The 17,381-nt window shown below is 45.9% G+C and overlaps 1 protein-coding gene across 1 annotated transcript in view; it reads left to right on the top strand.

The window, feature by feature from the left end:
- Positions 1-17,381, top strand: part of KCNIP4 (potassium voltage-gated channel interacting protein 4) — a 376,534-nt gene that overhangs the window by 251,870 nt on the left and 107,283 nt on the right. The gene's annotated exons all lie outside the window — the stretch shown is intronic.

The following is a 17,381-nucleotide window of genomic DNA, read 5'->3' on the forward strand; positions in this document are numbered from 1 at the left end:
TGCCTAATCGTATACCTAAGCCTCCCCCTAACTCTAGTACTTACCGTCGAGATGCCGGCAGCCGGGATTCTGGAGCAGGGATTCCAACTGCTGTCGGGATTAACATCGCCGGGATTCTGAGTGCTGGCATCCCGACCGCCAGAATGGTGACTACATCTCCATAGGATACAGCATTGTACATAACATGATTTCAGGGGCAACCTTCAACCACATACCTGACATTTTCATATATAGGGGTATATTCATCATCACTAAATTTGTACTGCTTACCTTTCACACCCCATCTGGCCTGCTGTCCCCATACAACAGTATGGGGACCAAAATTCATCTAACTTCAAAAATACAACATTTTTGGAGCTTGACCGAGGGAACCTTCGCCATCTTCACATGGAACTGATTCCCTATGGGAAGGAGTTGCAGGTTCCTATCGGATCTATCTGCCCCTGTTTGGCACCTTCTGCTGGACACCGGTGCATTTTGCGCCTACAGTATGTGAACCCCAGGTCAGGCAGGCGCACTAGTCAAACTCGACAGTGCAACATTTCACTGCTACAGAAGCAGCAATGAAGGGGATCGTGGAGACAGCTGATTTTTGGATCAGCTTTCACATTTAAAAATATTAGAGAGTGCTTATTTATTCTATAACCATACTAAAGCATAGCTTTCTAGAACTATAGTTAGCTGTATTTCTCTCTTGTGGCTAGTTAATAGATACAGCCAGGATACACATTATTAATAAGTGAAGCTACAACATTTACACTTTTCCCTGACGGCACTTAACTTTTTAACATCTTGCCTATATACAATAGCATCTGTTAGGCACTTCTGTTACTGGGAATCTGTGGTTGAGTGCTTGCTTATACACAGCTGCGTTGTTTATTTAAGGCTCGTATAGTTGCTGCATCCAGTGAAAAATTAGTTAATTTTCTTGTTTTGGTGTAAAATAAGCTACTTAACATACTGTAGCAGCAGTGAATGGTTTCACTGCAAGTTCTATGCAGCTGCTCATCTCATGAATTACTTGCCCAGTGATATTATTTGGATAGGCAAGTTCTGGACTTTTGCCGGTTCTGCAGATTACTGTGGTATTAGACATTCGAAAACCGGACTCAGGTGAAGTACAGAGGGGTAAATGTATGAAGCTTTATTAACTCCTTTTTCCTGCATTTTCACCAAAAAAAGGGATTATCATTACTGCTTCTTTCCCAAAAGGTATGAAAAGGTAGACCATGGAGAAATCAGATTTGTACAGCTAGGCCTTCAGGTGCTGTTGATAATACCGCCTCTATATCCAGCTATGGCGGAAAATCGTTAGGAGGCAATTACTGAAAGACAAAAAGCAAAGCTTAGTTCTGAGTGAGACCTCATGCAGACGCAGCACACCTGCCGTGTGCCATTCCATATCGCACTAAGCTGATGCTATACATGCAGGACAGAGGTCACTGAAGAGTAAAGCTGGGTGTGTACCTTTGCAATCACTCGGCTGATCAGGTTAAATGTTCCTGATCAGCCAAGTACTGTGTCCACAGCTTGACCCCCTGTAAGCCCCCTGCGAGCCCCGTACACACTGTGCTAGAAATAGCTCAGTGTATACGGGCTTCTATGGAATCGGGAGGTTGGGCCAATATTCATGGGCGTAACTACCATAGGTGTATGGGGGCTGAAGTGGCCCCATCTTCCTAGTAAAAATTACATGTGTAATATAAATTTTTCACCATTGCGTGGTACATAGGGGCCCTTACATACTTTTGCAATGGGGCCCTTAAATACCTAGTTACGCCACTGGGAGTGTTATAAGCCGTTTATCGTCAAACGTTCCTGCAACGTTCCTGCATACACACTTATACAATCCACGGCCCAATCATCCAATATCGGGTGATCGGGACGAGGATCGTATAGGTGTGAAGCAAGGGCGAATCTATAATGGGTGCTGGGTGTGCAGTGCACATGGACCCCTTGGTCCAGGGGTGCCCATAACCGCACACCCTTCACTCATATATATATAGTAGTTATACTTACATCTTTGCAGTCTCCAGAGTGCTGCTCTGCAATGCCGGGCCAGCGCTCAGAGCAGCAAAAATCACAGGGAAAATGGCGGTGACCATTTCCCTGTGACTTGCGCATGTGTAGTAGAGATGTCCCCGGGAATAAGGCCCAGGTACCATTTTCCCGGAGACCCGGACATGCGCATTAGATTATGGCACCAAGCCAGAATCTGTGCAGACTCAGTGCAGACCCCCTCCTCTCTGTCAGCGCAGTACAGGACCTCTCCTCTCTTAAAGCGCCTCGGGTGTGAAGTCTCCGGTGAGACTATCTTAAGAATTTTCAGCGATACGACATCCTACATCGTTGCAATAAGCACTAATACATTTCCAATATAAAGCCAACTGAGGGGTCTATGTACTAAACCTTGGAGAGAGAGAAAGTGGACAAGATAAAGTACTAACTAATCAGCTCCTAACTGTCATGTTACAGGCTGTTTGAAAAATGACAGTTAGGAGCTGATTGGTTGGTACTTTATCTCCATCCACTTTATTTCTCTCCAAGGCTTAGTACATAGGGCCCGATTCAGAGCCGCTCGCAAGTGACTCGATGTTATAGCCCTGCGCACCCGCCGCGTCCGGTGTGCGCATGCGCAAGCCCCGCAGAGCGACTGAAGTTCAGTTGCTGCGGGGCTCGCAACAAGACGGGGCATCTGTCGATGTTGATTGTCATCTCGCCCCGTTTTGTGGGTGGGTAGGGGGGGGCGGCCGGACAAACGCAGGCGTTTGTAGGAGGGCTTACTGACATCACTAGTGATGTTAGTAGTGGACTTCCTGCTCTATTAGAGCAGGGAGTCCACTCGGGCTTGCGGCAGCTAGACCCTACCCCAGGGTCTCGTCGCAAGCTCGATGGTCGCGATAATCGCGACGGTCTCCAGCCCACTCGCACAAGCTGTGGGTGGTCACCCACAGCTTTGCGAGCAGCCTGGAGACAAAAAAAAAAAAAACGCCCACATTACCTGCGATCGTCTGGCCCTTACGAGCAGGTCTGAATCAGGCCCGTAGTCTCCTGAATCCGGTGTCATTGCTATTATGCCTAAACAGAAACATATTTTTATTTTGGGTTGAAATAGATCTTACAAAAGACTGATATGTTTGTGTCATGTCCAGTGTTTTTTTAGTTTAACATTGTTTGCTAAAGGGAGCTGTTAAACATTATTTACGTTTAGTGAAATGAAAGCAATTGTATTCATAGACACAGCTACCCACAACCTAAGGCAAAAAAATAGTCTGGTCTGTACTCTGTATATATGTCAGATTTTCTATCAGCTCGCCTCTATTATGTCGCCTGAATAAAAAAAGAAAATGGTGGCAAATGTCACAATGGGACTTTTCCCCTGGAAGCCTCTGTGCCTCTGACCTACAGAGTGTCTTGGCCATTTTAATCCTGAGAATGTTTTTTTGTGAATAAAGGGCATATCTATCTGGTGACATTTACTAAATGAACTAATTGTGAGACATAACATTTAGCGGTGTTCACGTGACCGTTGCTATAGCAATACTTGCTTATCTGCTATATTACTGTTCAACTACTATTAAAGTGACGATTATTTCTGTTTGGAAACTCAGTTTTGCTAAATTAATGTCTTACAGTAATTTTCTGTACACTTAGTCCATTATTTTTAAAATTAATTTTCAATTACTTTACCAGATAACATCTTCATCTACATAATTTCCAATGTAAACAGCATAAACTGCATGTTTGTCATAAAAAAAAAAAAAGTGATAACATTTTTTTTTTAATTATCCATAAAATGAACATTTTTAATTAAAGAAAAAAAAGTTTGAATGCAGCAGACATTATATTTGCCGCCTGTGTTATAAAGATTTTAGCAGCATCCGCAAAGTTTGGAACCTTTTCTATTGAGGACTAACAATTTTCTTTTCTTTGGCTAGCATATAAATTGACTGCGGTTGGATGTTGCGCATAGATGTATCCATATATACATTTGCTCAGATTCAGCCATATAGCCTTGCAGACCATGCAACTTAGCCAGGCCAAGCGCCTTCTCTTTAAATATGCGTCTCAGGAGCTCATTCAGAGCCGCTTGCAAGAGGCCACTCGCTCGTTCGTGGCCGATGGTAAGCGACCGCGCATGCGTACGCTTCATTCTGCGTGTGCGCAAACTACTCGGAGCGATCGGAATCTGCTCGCTCGCCCAGCAAAGACAGCCCAGTGTAATGAGTGACAGGAGAGGCCGTTTGTGGGTGGTAACAGGGGCAGGACTCTAATAACGGGGGAGTGGAGGTGCGAACGCAGGCGTGCCTGCGTGTTTCAACGCCGTTTCAGAGGCGTGCATAATTAACAGCCAGCGTCATAGTACACGTCACATGCCTATTTTTTACACTGAAGTCCTCGCAGTGCTTGCGGTAGGGTAAGGCAACCACATGCGCTGTGATCGCTTCCGATTGTCCTCGATGTACCAATGTTTTAATACACTTCCTGGAGATGACGTGCGCTAGTGGGCGTCTCCTCATAAGCTAAAGGGTGTCTATATAGACAAAGTGATCGCTTGCCAAAACAAAGTGGGCGTGCTTATGCCTTTCTGGGCAAGCACCTGCCATGCCGTCACTTAGCCAAATTTGCATACACTGGGTGCGAGCGATCGCATCTAGCGAGCGGTTCTGAATCAGGTCCTTAGTCACATCACTAATTTGACAAAAGTACATTGCAAGTGTACACTGACTACTGAGACTGACTGAGACTGTGCGTGACTACTTATCTTATATATAAAATGTGTTGGTCTGTTTGTTTGTCTGTCCGGTTATGCATTCGGACACCCCTGCACTGATTGGGATCCAGGCCAGGTTTTTGGGTGGTTTGAGGTCCCAGTCGGATCTGCCGTTAGTGTACGCTGGGCAGAACTTTGACCCGGAGAGCCTGATGACATCGCATGCAGCGCCACGCAGTGTAATGAAGGACGGACGAGTGATCATCCCATCGTTCATTACATAGTTCTGATGTATACCATGGATCCGATCTGTCGGCCCATCATATCGGCTGGGTGTACATTGCTCAGTGCGTACTTTAGAGTTCCAATTCCGAGCTCCAGTAAATGATGGTAGTTTCAGGAAAGGGGGCTGTTAAAGAACTTGGCAAGTGGGTTCTGTAATACCCCTTTCAAACAGAGATTTTTCCCCGGGCATTGCCAGGGCAAGTGTAGTCAACCCGGGTCCTTTCTGTGTGTGAAGGGTCTAACCAGGTCCAAAGTCCCAGTTACTCGACCCTGGTCACTCCCAGGGTTAGTCCTGGGTAACACCCAAGTAGGCTGCAGTGTGAAAGGTGCGACTCGGGTTAGTCAACCTGGGTAACAGTAAAAGGCTGGAGGGGCCCAGCTGGGTCCGGCACCACCCCCCACCCCTTCTTACATCACAGCAGCCCAGCACAAGCTGCTGTGTGCTGGACGGCATTGGGAGACTGCTTGCAGCTGCTAAGAAGCAGCCACAGCAGTCTCCTATGCCTGTGGGGGGAGCGATCAAGATGATCGCGCCCCCCACTGGTTATGCGCCGGACTGAGGGAGCTCACTAAGCCCCTCTCGCCAGCGCGCAGCGCCGCAAAATTTATTTATTTTTAACCTAAGGGGGCATGGCCACGCCTCCCACGATTAGGCCACACACCCTTTTTTACCGTTGCCCCGCACGGCTCTTGACGGGCCTGCTGACACTCACACTAGCAAAATGTCCACTTCTAATGACTCACACATTGGGCAGGGCAGACACGGGTCCAGTGTGTAAGGGGTAGACCCAGAAATAACCCGGGGCCAAGGTGCAGTGTGAAAGGGGTATAGGAGCTGTGACCCGGGTTCAACCCATGTTCAATAACACAGGTAAATGCATGGTCAAAGTCCCGGATTCTGTTTGAAAGGGGTAGCTAAATATCATAGTAGGCACTCATAACAGTGCAGCTGAGTCTGAATCTGTAAACACAGTGTTGCGATGCAGTGGCTATTGTCTTTTTTTCCACACCAGTCTCAGGAAGCAGTTTGTTGCATCCGTTTGTGACTAAGACACATTTTCAGGCAAAACAGATATGAAAATGATGCTGAGTCAGACCAGACCTGGCGTCTCATTCGTACCAGGCATCCTATGCCGCATGGCGTATTGAGGCTAGGTACAGTATATGAGGACACATCTGTAACTATGTATGTGGAATTTCAGGCTCTTGCAGATCTATAGACCTTTTTGATCGTAAAGACAGTTCTAGTTCTACTGGAGCCACACAGTCATGTTGAAGTTCCATGCAGTACCACAAACAGCCAGAAAACAGTGAATTAGAATTGGGGAGGTCGTCTCATGCAGGCAACATACAACTGTCCCTGTGAGAAGCACAAATTCCTCAGATCAGTCCTAGCTATTTTGAAGGATTTATTTATTACCAGTTCTTTATATAATGCACATTATTCCACAGCGCTTTACAGAGAACATTTGTCCATTCACATCAGTCCCTGCCCTGGTGGAACTTACAATCTATATTCCCTACCACATGTACACACATACATGCTCACTAGGGTTAACTTTGGTCTGGAACCAAGTACCCTACCAGAGTACCCAGAGAAAATCCATGCAAGCACGGGGAGAATATACAAACTGCACAATGTTAGGGCCTTGTTGGGAATTGAACCCACGACCTCAGTCCTGTGAGGCAACAATGCTAACCATTACACCAACCATGCTGGCAAGGGTATTCTCTATGTCTTAATGATGGTGATGGCAAATAGTCCTCATGATTTTCGCTTTCCACTGACTTATTTTTTGGTTGTTAAAATGGCTACCTTGGCTGGTAAAAGTATTCAACCACCAAAAAAGTAATCAGATTTGTCTGTATTGCAAATGACATACAGATTGTTCCAGACAGTGTTTTTAGCTATTCAAACTCCTAATTCACTATTTGACTGCAGATATTTCATTGTCATTTTTTTAAAATAAAAACTGAAAAATGCTTCTTGCATAAGTATTCCACCCCTGTAGTCTAGTACTCGCTAGAACCAGTCAGCCACCTATTTATAGTGAAATGTAAGAGGGTGTACTCCAAAAAGTAGGCCTACCCGCTCCTGTGAACACCACTGCATATATTACTGTACTAATAAATATTACTATACAGTAAATGTCATAATACATTATGCATAAGTATAATGAGTGTATGTGATACCCTGGTTTAGCTTTTTCTAGTTCTGTCTGACAATGGAAAGGGAAACAGTAAAGTAATGCCGATCAGCTTCCTTGGATATCATGGTGGTAAAGACATGCTGCTGTTTATTTTAATCTAATAAAGCATTGATTTATATTGCATTGCCTGTCCCTTTGGCCCTGAGAGGAATAGACATTGCTGATATTGATCCTAATTTAAGGTTCTGATTTGATTACTTTTTAAGATGTTTGCACAAGGCATTAATTTTCGTTTTCATTTATATTTATCTAATGAAAAGCCCATTACGTCTTACTCTGAGTTTCAACTTCACCTTCAGAGCTGGATGGTAAATATATACATCTCTATCAAGAGTCTGTGTAATTCAGTATAGATTATAAATGACATATAGCTTGGAATTGCCTTGTGTATTTATTCCTGTAAAAAGTCCTTGAAATGCAGTTTTGTGCATATATATTCTGTCGCCCTCCTAATGGACATACCCCATACTTGCCGGCTCTCCCGTAATGGCCAGGAGGCTCCCTACCGCCCACAAGAGAGGGCAAGTCTCCCAGACCAGCGGCCGTCATATAAAAATGTATTGGGGGGGTTTGGTCCCACACAATTAAATTTTTTTTACTTTTTTTTTTTTTACTTTTAACTTTTTCTTTACATTTTACACCTAAGAAGCCTGCACAGATCAAACTGATCTGTGCATTGCTTCTGTTTGGACAGGTTTGTCATAATGTTTGCACTTCTAAAAACCGACGGCATTTAGAACTTATATTGAAGCTGAAACCCAACGGTTGGTAAATATTTATTTATTTATTGCATCAAAACAACCAAAAGAACCGAAACCGACCTTTAGTGAATTTATCCCTTAGTGTTAACTAAAACCATAAACAAAAATGTGTAAAATAAAGACAGGTTGAGATTAAACAGCAAAGTTTGGTCAAATCTGAGTTTATGGGGTCTATTCATTATGTTAATTATCGGGATCCAAGCGGACCCCAATAATTAACATACTAACTTGCCGCGAGTGCCGGAGCAGTGAAACTTAGCACTGCTGAGTAGATTCACACAGGTGGAAGGGGCCGGATAGGGGTGGAGGGATCCAAAAGGATCCCTCTTCGCGACACGGGACTCCTTCCCATAGGGTGTGCGCTGCAAGCGGGAGCAAACGCCATCTGAAGATGGGGTGTGCTCCCGCAGTCAAGCTCCGAAAATATAGTGTTTTCGGAAACTTGACGAATTTCTGTCCCCATACTAGTGTAGTGTATGGGGACAACGGGCCGCATCGGAAGTGAAAGGTAAGCAGGAGATATCTGTGATATACTGTATGACTTCATTTTCATTTTCACCTGCTTTTATAGAAATTAAGTGAAACTGAATAGACCCATATATCTTAAATACTATGGGAAGAGTCTGAGTTGGGAGTAAAGGAAAAAAAGAGCAAGTAAAAGTAACAGTAACAGTGTGCACCTGGACAAGCCATGTAGCAATTCAAATGGTCATATGGGGCAAATACTGGCTGTTTTCGCATATAGGCCCTGATTCAGAGCCGGACGCTCTGACAGAGCGCTCGCTCTGAATCAGGGCTGTCCCTCTTAGTTTTTAGAGCGGCCTCCTGGCCGCTCGTTTAGCTGTGGGTGACCACCCACAGCTATAGCGAGCGGCCAAAAAGATGGTCATGATGGTCAAGACCATATCGACCATTGGGCTTGCGACGAGACCCTTGTGGTAGGGTCTCGTTGCCGCAAGCCCTGGAGTGTTTTCGGCTCTATCAGAGCCGAGAGCACTCCCACTGACATCACTTGTGATGTCAGTGGGGCCGGCCCCAGACGGTAGGCGTTCCCATGGGAACGCCTCCGTCTGGGCAGCCACGCCCCCAGCACACCCACCAAAGGGGGAGTGCTGTCACTCACCATCGACAGCACGCCCCCTTTGTAGCGAGACCCATAGTGACGGCTTGGCCGTCGCTATCCGGGTCTCGCGAATGCGCACGATGGAGCCGGCTCCTTTGTGCGCATGCGCACTGGGCCAACATCGACCCGCTTGTGAGCGCTCTGCGCTCGCAAGTGGGTCTGAATTAGGCCCGTAGTCCATAAATGCTGGACAACTTTATTTTTGACACAGCAGTTTAGATTTGAGCTTGGACACTCCCCTCTCACATCTCCATCTCTCTGCACATTGTAAATCTGCCCCCACCTGCAGTGCAACATGGTTTTGCAAAGGTGCAAAGTTATTTGCTCTTTTTTCCTTTTACTACCAACTCAGAATCAGGCCCTATAATACCCTTTGTGAGTATGAAATCAGAATCAGACCCTATAATATCCTTTGTGAGTATGAAATCAGAATCAGGCCCTATAATACCCTTTGTGTGTATGAAATCAGAATCAGGCCCTATAATATCCTTTGTGTGTATGAAAGTTAGTAATGGACACAGAGGAAGAATTCAGTTGTTCTTAGCGTGCAGCTCAGTAATGGGCATCCGACGGGAGAAATTCAATTGCTGCTCCGATCAGGTGCAAGAGCCGTGGGCACAGACATTTCTGCTTGCAGCCCCCTGTGATGGCAAGCAGACATGTGCGAAAAGTCTGTGGTGTGTGCGCCCTAACCAGGATTTTAGATGGATTTAGTCACTTTACGCAGCTAAAACCAGTGCTTTTGAACGAGACAAGCACGATAATTAATGGGCTCCCAAAACAATTGAATTGCTTCGTCGGGCACCCATTAATTATAGCTGCCCAAAAAAACTATTTAATTGCCCCTATCATCTGCCTTTGAGCAAGTATTCATTGTATATAGGGGCTAGTAACTTTATACCTTGGTAAAACCATGTTGCACTGCCGGTGGGGCATACGTGCCTACTCTCCTGGAATGGCCAAAAATCGCGTGGTGCTCCCAGCTGACCGGAAGAGTAGACAAGTCTCCCAGAGTCAGCCGGCACCATCCCGCTCCCTCCCCCCCCATAGCTGCCTGCAACCCACCGTGGCTGCCCACTTACTGAGAAAAAGTGGGCAGTGCGTGGGGAGGGGGGGGTGATGACTCGATCCATCATAGCCACACCCCGCTTTACTGTGCCTGTAATATTGGCACTGCCTACCTATAGTGATGTCACGTCCCCTGCTGTGACGATGTAGCCGACCTGGCAGCCATAAAGAGGGGGCAGCCAGAAAGTCAGTAAGCATGAGGTGAGGAGATATAAAATGTGTTAGGCGATTTAGATTTGAGAGGAATGTGCCCAAGCTCAAATCATAATTGCAGTGTAGAAATGAAACTGCCCAGTAGTTGTGGGCTACAAGCAAAAGCAGCCAGTATTTACCCTGCATGCACAAACAATACATTTATTTGCATCCCTTGCTTTGCAACATGGTTTGTTCCAGATACAAAGTTACTAGCAGTTTTTGCTTTGCTCCCAAATCAGAATCCTAGTCAGTGTTTATTTCCGTGACTAGCTTTATCATTGCATACTTAGGGCCTGATTCAGATTTGGGAATAGAGTAAGAAAGAGCAAGTAACTGTACACCTGGATAAAACCATGTAGCTCTGCAGGTGGGGCAGATGTAAAATGTGCAGAGAGAGTTAGATTTGGGATTTGTCCAAACTGAAATCTAAATTGCAGAGTACAAATAAAGCTGTCCCGCATTTGTGTGCTACATGCAAAAGCAGCCAGTATTTACCCCACATGAAAAAAAAAAAAGTATGTATTTGCACCCCTTGCATTGCAACATGGTTTGTCCAGGCAGTGCCACCATCAGGGGGGGGGACTGCAAGGACTAGAGTCCCAGTCCCAGACACTCAGCAGAAAGGGGGGGGCCTGCCCAATCCTACCGACCAATGCACTCCCCCTTTGAGTGAAAGGAGGAGGGTCTGCTCCAACAGCATTCCGCACTGGCTACTTGAGGCTGATGGGATGACAGGGACGCCCACCCCCTTGTTCAAAAAAGTTTTTTCTTTTTATTGGAGTCGGTGTGCGTGACGTCATGACATACCACCGTGCCGCTGAAAGGGAGAGGTCAGAAGAGCTGCGGTGCGTAAGGAGCAGCGCCAGCCAGCTAGACCAAAAGAAGAAGCCAGAAGGAGCCTTCTTTAAGGAGATACGGTATGGGGGGGCCTGCCTATTTTATCATTCCCGGGCCCCACAATTTCTGATGGCAGCCCTGTGTCCAGGTCAGTGGCGGAACTTGTGAGTGGTGGGCCCAGGTGCAAAAATTTGCTGTGGGCCCACCTCCTCCACCTCCTCCATCCTCCCTAGTTCAAAGTGCAGTGGGTGACAGGGAGAGGTAGAGGGTGACAGGGCGAGGCAAGAAGGTGACAAGGAGAGGGTGACAGGGAAAAGCAGTGGGTGAGAGGGAGAGGGTGACGTAGAAGTGACAGGCAGTGGGTGACAGGGAGAGGGAGGGGCAGTGGGTGACAGGGAGAGGGGTATAGGGAGAGGGTGACAGGCAGTGTGTGACGGAGGGGGGGGAGGCAGTGGGTGACAGGGAGAGGGTGATAGGAAGAGGTGACAGGCAGTGGGTGCCCGACACATTATGCCACACTGTAGTGCCCCCTACATTGTAACAATGTAGTGCCCCACACATTATGCCACACTACAATGCCCACACATTATGCCACCTGTAGTGCCCCCACATTATACTACACTGTAGTGCCAACACATTGTCACATTGTAGTGCCCACACATTATGCCACCGGTAATGTCCACACATTATGCCACCTATAGTGCCCACACATTATGTTACACTGTAGTCCCCACACATTATGCCACCTATAGTCCCCACACATTATGCAATCTGTAGTGCCCACACATTATGCTACACTGTAGTCCCCACACATTATGCCACCTACAGTGCCCACACATTATGTTACACTGTAGTCCCCACACATTATGCCACCTATAGTCCCCACACATTATGCAATCTGTAGTGCCCACACATTATGCTACACTGTAGTCCCCGTAAATGATGCTACACTGTAGTCCCCACACATTATGCCACCTATAGTGCCCACACAGTGTACTCACCAGCAGCATCCCCAGGCAGCCGGCAGAGCAGCAATCACGGTAGTGTCTTTATTCCCTTTGCGAAGAAGCGAGCCCGCGAGGGGACAACTTTCTTCTTTAGATGGCCTTTATGGGCATAGAACCTCACTTCTGCCCTCAGTCACGTCAATTCCAGGTCCCTAGCGTGAAGGGGAAATAAGCTCTACCCAGCAGTCACAGCCTCATAAAGAGTCATACCAATGAGGCTGCGCTGCTGCTAAACTCCATGTCAGAGGAGCATGTGATGGGATCCTCCAATCAGAGCTCAGCACATGCTACTCTGACCCCACTGCAGAGACTACTGGGATTTATTACCCAGTAGTGCACTGCAGTGCTGAGCCTGACACTGTGCCCTGGCCCTCTCTGCGTCTAGCTGCCGGCCGGGTCAGTCACAGCCTTGATGACTTGCCCAGTAAGCAGCTGCACTGCAACCTGCCATACAATTCTAAATGGCGACGGACAGTGTGGACCCCTATATTGCGGCGGGCCCTGGTGCAGTGCTCCCGCTGCACCGACGGTAGTTCCGCCCTTGGTCCAGGTATTTCTTACTCTATTCCCAACTCTGAATCAGGTCCTTAAAGCTAAGAATTTTACAAATGATATACCTTTACTTGTAACTCATTTTCAAGCATCAATGTGGGTTTGTGTAATCTTCAAGTGCAAAAATAATGTGTATATATATATATATACTGTGTGTGTGTATATATATATATATATATATGTATATATTACAAGCTTACCATGTAAAATGTCATATGGAAATGTAGCCAATATGGGTTGTCTATACTTGTTTTAGGACACTTCTCCCATCTACTGAATTCAGTATCCATTCCTTACTGCTTTGAGAATGCTTAGTAGAGGAGATTCGCCACCTCGTGGCTCTAAAAAAAGATATTATTATTATTATTATTATCCTTTATTTATATGGTGCCACAAGGGTTCCGCAGCGCCTTACAAAGTACAAAAACAAATGAGCACACAAGACAACAGTTATTAACAGTACAGACAATGCAGGACAAGCACATGATTTATAAACAATGCTGCATAACACCTAAATAAGCAGCAGGGTGTCAGTAAGCAGTTTTAGGCACCATTGTAAATTAAAGTAAAAGTAAGGCAAGAAGAAGCACGTGAGGGAAGAGGGCCCTGCTCGTGAGAGCTTACATTCTGAGGGGAGGGTCAGACAAACAGGGGTGACACAGATGGGCTAGATAGTGAGGAAGGAGCATAGAGTAGTGGGTTAGGATGAGCGCTGGAAAGCATTGAGGAAGAAATGGGTCTTGAGGGCCCAGTTGAAGATTAAAAGCCAGGAAGCCAAGTGATGGAGGAATTTTGCAGGAGCAGTGGTGTCAGAGGGGTAAACCCAGGGTTTGGTGATGGCAAGGAGAATCAAGGCATTACAGATGAAGTGCTCATGAACAGGTACCAGTTTATTATAGACAAAACTGGCTATCCAGAAGGAACAGGAGAGAGGGATAGAGTTAAGAGGCGAGAGGAGAATGAGATTATTAGGGTTGATGTAGTGTGGAGGTGATATTGATCTAGAGAAGGGGGATAAGGAGTGTGGGGTTATGTGGCTGGCTTCTGAATGAGGAAGGGTGACAGCAGTTGATGGGTAAGGTGGAGGTTTAGTGTGGTGTGGGGGGGGAGAAGGATAAGTATCTTGGAGAAAAGAGAGGGTGCAGATATCACAAGCTAAGACTAAAAAAACTAAATAAAGGATAAAGGGCCTGATTATTACGCACACAGTGTACTAAATAAAGGATAAAGGGCCTGATTATTACGCACACAGTGTACTAAATAAAGGATAAAGGGCCTGATTATTACGCACACAGTGTACTAAATAAAGGATAAAGGGCCTGATTATTACGCACGCAGTCTTACTGCGATAGTATGCTAATCCATTGTGATCGCTATGCCGCTGCAGCACCACATAAGGATGCCCACTTTACCATACACACATCCGGAATGTTAAGCAAGACTGCAAAACCATCGACTACCATCGCAGCCTCACGCACACTTGCACTAAATCTCATCGCACGTTATGAGTACTGCGGCTGCGTAAGGCATTGCAGTGGATAATTTATGCACACTCATGCAACAGCGTTCAAACGTACTGGCACGCCTGCGTTTCGCTGACCACCCCCCGTCACCTCCCATAAACGGCACTTCCTGTCAATCACTCTGCGATGGGTCTGCGTAGTCACTGCGATTGCAGTGGCTGGTTTGCTCACACGCACTGCGATGCATACGCATGCGCAGAATGCAACAATCAGCCTATTGCGTGCGTAATCGCAGTTGCGATCCTTGCTGACTCCGGCCCAAAAACTGAGATAAAACAGATAATGTAATCCAGACAACACTGAAGTACCTACTGTTTATATGACTAGCCTCCCAACCTTTAGACATACACTTAATACTCATCTTTAATCCCGCGGTACACACATCATAGCCAGTAAAGATAGAAGACACATACAATGCAACCAAATATACAAACTAAATAACAAAATGGTAAAATGAAATAAGAAAAAGAAAGAAATATAAAAAAAGAGCAAGAACAAGAACACAAAAAAGAACATAAGATACTCAAAAAATCCCAGTTCAAATATTACTTGGAGCCAATTATTTAAGTTTTAAACTGAAACCAGAGGAAGTGGGACAGTATATAGGTATGTTTAATAATAAGATATTTTATTTATTTATTACCAGTTATTTATATAGCGCACACATATTCCGCAGCGCTTTACAGAGAGAATATTTGGCCATTCACATCAGTCCCTGCCCCAGTGGAGCTTACAATCTATGGGTCTCATTCAGACCCGCTCGTGAGCGCAGGACGCTCGCAAGCGGGTTGATGGTACCCAAATGCGCATGCACACGACGGAGGGAGCTCCGTCGTGCGCATGCGCGTGACCCGAATAACGACGGCCAAGCCGTCGTTATGGGTCTCGCACTAAAGGGGGCGTGCTGTCGACAGCACGTCCCCTTTAGTGGGCGTGCCAGGGGCGTGGTTGCCAGACGGAGGCGTTCCCTGATAGAGCCAAAATCACTCCTGGGCTTGCGGCAGCGAGACCCTACCGCAGGGTCTCGTCGCAAGCCCGATGGTCGCGATGGTCTTGATCATCACGACCATCATTATCATGGACGCTCGCATAAGCTGTGGGTGGTCACCCACAGCTATGCGAGCGTCCGAGAGGCCACTCCATTTTCAGGTAGGAGGGCCCTGATTCAGAGTAAGCGCTCTGGTCAGAGCGTCCGGCTCTGAATCAGGCCCTATGTTCCCTATCACATGCGCACACACATACACACTTGGGTTAATTTTGTTGGGAGCCAATTAACCTAGCAGTATATTTGTGGAAAGTGGGAGGAAACCGGAGTACTCAGAGGAAACCCACGCAAGCACAGGGAGAATATACAAACTCCACACAGGGCCATGGTGGGAATTGAACACATGACCTTATTGCTGTGAGGCAGTAATGTTAACCATTACACCATCTGTGCTGCCCACATTGTACTGTTTTATGCAAACAGCACAAGAATGTAGGGCAGTAATCAGAATTCCAAAGGATATGTGGAATGCTGAATTCCCAGTTATTAGGAATAACTTATTTTTTCCATCTGTTCACTGCATCCAGTTCAGATACTGTTGAGTGGCCTCGGGGAGCACAGTATGTAGATCAGCTGGCCATTACCGTGCACATCCAGACCATGCATAAAAAGATGTTTATTAAAAACTGAAATAACATATCTGGAAAATGAATGGTATCATATTCATACAATAAATGTATTTCTCCATTTCTCTACATATTGAAAATTAGGAATATATATAAAATTGAGAAAGAGTCCAGAACTACAAAATGAATAGAGAAATGGCAAGGTATATATTGATAAAAATGGACATTATTCTCTATATGTTAGCATTCTTAATATATAATAGCTAGTGCAGTTGAGTTGAAGTACAGTACCAGTGCAGTATTTGAAACAGATATTCTTACCAATGTAAATAGCTGGAACATACGGGGCCAGGAATATTTATATCACAAAACTGCAGTACATTGGGCCTCCTGGCTTTCTTGATATTAGAAGAATGTTGGACGACTCAATGTACATGTCCAGTCATGATGATGACAATAAGATCCACTTATTGACATATGTGCCAAATTTTATTTATTATTATTATTCTTTATTTATAGGACACCACAAAGCATCCACAGTGGTGTACATTGATAAGCAACCAGAATACATAAATACGTAGTATAACTATGATACAACAATGAGACCAAAAGAAAGATAAGGGGGTAGGGAAGTAGAGGGTAGGGTGATCCATAATGGCTATTAGAAACAGCAATTATAAGTCAGACAGGTGTGGGGTTGGAAGGGGTTATGGGATACAAAACAGCACTCGATGAGGGGATGCGGTCAATATCCCGGGCAAAGGGGATGCCGGCACTTAGAATACTGGCACCAGAATCCCGTACTAGCCTGTACTACTAGTGTTAGTGCTAGGAGGAGAGAACAAGGGAAGAGGGCTCTGCCCATAAGGGTGTCATGATCGTCAGATCTTCTGGGATCTTGATCAGGACCCTTTGACCCAGCTGACTTCAGAATACTTCTGCTCATCAGATGGCCACCCGGGGAACAGGTATCGGAGTTTGCATGAAGCACCATAGTATGGAAACCCTGGCACATGACTCTGAACTGGAGTCTGGGTGAAACGCAGAGGCCTGGCACAGCACATGAGACCATGGCAAGAGCTCAGGACTGGAACCGGAACTCAGACCTGTTGCCTGAAATAGGCGAGCAGGACTGGAACCCAGCACTGGAAACTCAGAACTGGATTAGGACACAGAAGCCTCAGACCTGGTGAACACCACTGAGTGGGTTAGACTCCGCGCCTCTGGTTAGGTCTAGCCAACACCTGGGACTGACCTTTATTGAGGACACTAGCACTGTCACTCCCCTCGCTGCCTCCTAGCCATCCTAACCCCCCGGCTCCCTGTCCTCTTCAGAGGAATTCCTAGCTTTAGATCATGACAGTAGGGCAATTCCAGACACATATTGTACAAACAGTCTGAAATAATAATACTGCAATAATCCAAGATTGGGTAAGGAAACACAATTGGAAGCCACTACAGTTATTGAGAAATTGAAAAGGATTTAATTTTGCTC

Source organism: Taudactylus pleione, unplaced genomic scaffold, assembly GCF_031769625.1.
Source record: "Taudactylus pleione unplaced genomic scaffold, aTauple2 ptg000520l, whole genome shotgun sequence".
Taxonomy (NCBI): Eukaryota; Metazoa; Chordata; class Amphibia; order Anura; family Myobatrachidae; genus Taudactylus; species Taudactylus pleione.